The following is a 3,810-nucleotide window of genomic DNA, read 5'->3' as shown; positions in this document are numbered from 1 at the left end:
TCCAAGTTTGGTGAAAAGCCTAAGTGGTGGGGGAGTTGATTAATCCACGCAGTCGTTCACGTCTAGTGTTTCGAAAAAATTTGACTGTCGAATCACTGTTGAGACTCAAAATGCACAATAAAGTCATAGCCTGTTCACAAAATCAGCACTTGAAATATTTTCGCAACACTTTTTACACAGTGAAATATGTAAATCTAGTGACATTATTTGCATAGGGACAGTGGTCATTGTTCCCCCACTACACCTAGTTAATTAAAATCTCGAGATGAACAAGTGTATGTGTCCGAACTAACTCTTTATGCTTTCTTTAATATTTAAATCGTATTGTCTCCACTGGATATCGCTGGATATCGCAGTTTGGATACAATGCGAATCACTAAATAACATACACTTATAGTACACGTATTATACACTTATTATTAGATTGCGGATCTTTGTGCAAAATAAAATCTTCGCAAACGTACCTATAAAAATTGAACCTAAATAGGAATTTATGTTATTCTGCAAATATTGTAACATGAACTTTACTTTCAATCTTTTTTATATTCTTGCATATTGTTTGCATTTTGTAGGTTTCTGCACATTCAAATTTCCTATAAATGCATATAGATCCGCAGTCTACTTATTATACACTTCATCTGAAAGGTTTTTTTATTCCCTCTTCGCAATGTCTCTTTTATTTCAAAATTCTTATTCATCTATTATACTGTTATAGTGTTGTTAAGGTGCTGTCTATCTACATATACGTGTTCCATCTGGCCGAGATCTCTGGTCGAAACACATGGACGAGAACGAAAGTTAACGTATCGTCGATGTCAATAAAGAATTTTTTTTGCTGTGTATTCTACGTTCGAAAACTGTGTCTCTTGCAATGATATACGATTAAATTGTCGAGGACTTTAAGGTTAGTAAAGCGTAAACAGCGTCATCCTTCATTGCTTTGTTCACGAAACGCATGTGGACTCCGCGAATGTAAACACAGGGATGAACGACAGAGGTTCTATTGAATCTTTCCAACACCCTTGTGTTTCCACGCACTTGTTGACGATACCTATATTATATCGTCAAAAACAAGTTTTATCGTCAGAGACAAGAAATACACTGTTTTTTACTTAAAGTAATAATTAAAGGTTTTTTATTTAAAAAATTTGAACATTTTAAGCAACTGAAAATTATTTAAATAAGATAAAATTTTGTTTAAATAATACGAAAATCAAAATTCTAAAAAGCGCTCCTACTGCCCAAGCGGTAGATCGATTATCGACCGCGAAAGCCGCGGTACGATCGTGTGAGAAATGTGTGAGAAACCCGATTGCCTACCCGCCAGGCGCTTCTGCATGCCGACTCCGTCCGGCCCACTTACTAGTCTTTCAAATCTGCTCCGATTTGACAACGAAAGCGTGATGGAAAAAATCTGAATTTTTGGGAACCTGTTAATAAAGCATTCGTGCATCCGATACCATGAACAGCGTTGACGTGGGGTTGCTCGTTCACCCTGCAGATGGGCCTGAAGTTGGGGGTGGGTATTCCCAAAAAAACGACATTTTCGAATTTTATTGCCATTCACGCCGGGAAAAAGACATAAAAACTGTGTCGCCCCAATGCCCTGGACTGTTGGACATGTGATCCACCCAACGAAACAACGTTCCAACTCTTACACTTGGGGGTGGACCACCCCTACCTCTGTCCCCCTCCCTTCAGCTCCGGAGGCAGTTTTCGAAACGAGACCTTTTCGGCATTCATCCTGAACGTATCGAGAACAAACATGGTGAATTTCATCGCCCTCCGATGTGTGGAAGTGCTCCCTTACGAAGGGGGTTGAAAATTTGCGAGCTGTTCCACCCCCCCAAAGGGTGCCTATGGGGTGCACGGTATGAGTGATAGCTTTTTCTGGATCAGGGGAGTCCAGAGAATGCATTGAGCCCAAAATCGAGACCGTCGTCCAAAAATTGTGGATTTTAGAGAGGGTGGAAGGTTGGGGGGGGGTGGGTTTGTCTGAGAGGGATTTCAAGGGGTGCATTTTGTCGAGGCCATCAAGGAGAGTCGCCCCAAAGGTTTTTTTGAATTTTTCAACCCCTTCCGTCATCCCTGGCCTGTTTCAAAGAGGCGTTTTTTTACATCCTCCCCTTTAGGGGGGGGGGGGGGTGAATCAACCCCTTCACATCAACCCTCGCCAATGCAACTTTGCACACACCCAGAAGACACTTGAAGACTATTCCTCACGATGTTTCACCGAAATCGGTTGAAAACTCTCATAGTTATGAGCATTTGAAAAATCGTTCCGGTTTGCTTGTCCGGTAGTATAGTTGGTAGATTTTCCTCGAGGGTAGAAAAGGCTCAAACTAACCGTCCTCAGTCACTAAATATTTTCTATTTCACTTGCACTAAAGACCGAGCGATACGTCAGCGACCCGCGTCAAAATTCGAACGCGCAAAGGTTTCAAAACGCGCGACGTGCCCGCGCATACCTGCGGGATGTTACTTTACCGTCAGCCAATTGGAAAAGCATAGAGCGAAATATGAATTCTTCGCTAATATAAAAAGTACAATAAAGTGTTAAAAAATGGAAGAGGGTCAATCATATTTTTAAGCTTTTAAGAGGTAACGAAGCCCTACCAGATGCAAGAAGATTCAATCCGATTGGTCAATTCGTTTCGGAATAAGAAGCAATACAAAATTTTTCGTTTTTTTTTGCGAAAAAACGGGTGAAAAATGAGAAATCCCAATATTTTTTGGTAATGGGACCACCCCAGAGATATGCTCTACAAGATGCAACAGATTTCATCCCGATTGGTCAAGTCGTCTGGACGTAATCGAGTAACATACATAAAAAAAAATATATATATATATATACATGTCGAATTGAGTAACCTCCTCCTTTTGGAAGTCGGTTAAAAATCGGTGATACGTCTGAAGTATACGCACATGTAGGACTGGAAACCCACTTTTCGTATGTTTATTTCGAATGTTTGAAGTTTCAGATTATGAAGGAAATTTTATATACCTGGAACTTTCAAAGTAATGCGAATTTCAAGAATCTTCAGACATTGCATTTCTTAATTTATTTATATTAGTTACATTAAAATATTTTTAAAAATAAGTCGTACACAGTATTTTTTATGTTGGCCACAAAACATTATTTTTCGGCTCCGCCGGCATAGTCAGGCGGATTTTCCATAAATTGCCAATAATGTTGGAGCGGCTAGCATAGTTTATGACAAGAGAACCGTTTTCCTTTGCGTAACCGCTATCCTTTGTTTTGCGCCCCAAACCCAGTTGCGCCTTCTTCGCCACGCCCTTGTTACGGCACTGACATGCAGAACAATATACAGAAATAGAAGGCAGCGCCATCTCGTTTTTATTGGGCAACCGTGTATCAATGGGTATTACCATTTCTATGCAGAAAAATCTCTTGTATACCGACTGGCGAAATCGGAAAGATCACGTGACATGTCTACACCTTTAAATCAATTTTTAAATACATTGATCGACGACTTTCTAAGAAATACGAAGCATTTTCTAACATTTTGCTAACTCATCAAACGAATTAGAATAAAAAGTGCAATAACTTCGTGGCCAACGATTAATAACTCGTGGTCAATGATTACAATCGTTTTAATTATATCTGACAATTCAATCGTAAGCGATTTATTAATTGCTCGGTAGTTACAATTACAAATCAATCTGAATACACTTTGCCCAACTCTGCTAAACGAAGAAAATGATGAACACCTTGCTGGGCGTCGTTTTATTCGTTCATATTTTCGCTCGACACGCGCGTCAGGTGCATCTTGTACAATAAGTATGAGA

Source organism: Hylaeus volcanicus, chromosome 6 (genome assembly GCF_026283585.1).
Source record: "Hylaeus volcanicus isolate JK05 chromosome 6, UHH_iyHylVolc1.0_haploid, whole genome shotgun sequence".
In the NCBI taxonomy this organism is placed as follows: Eukaryota; Metazoa; Arthropoda; class Insecta; order Hymenoptera; family Colletidae; genus Hylaeus; species Hylaeus volcanicus.
Note: the sequence above shows the minus strand (reverse complement) of the source record.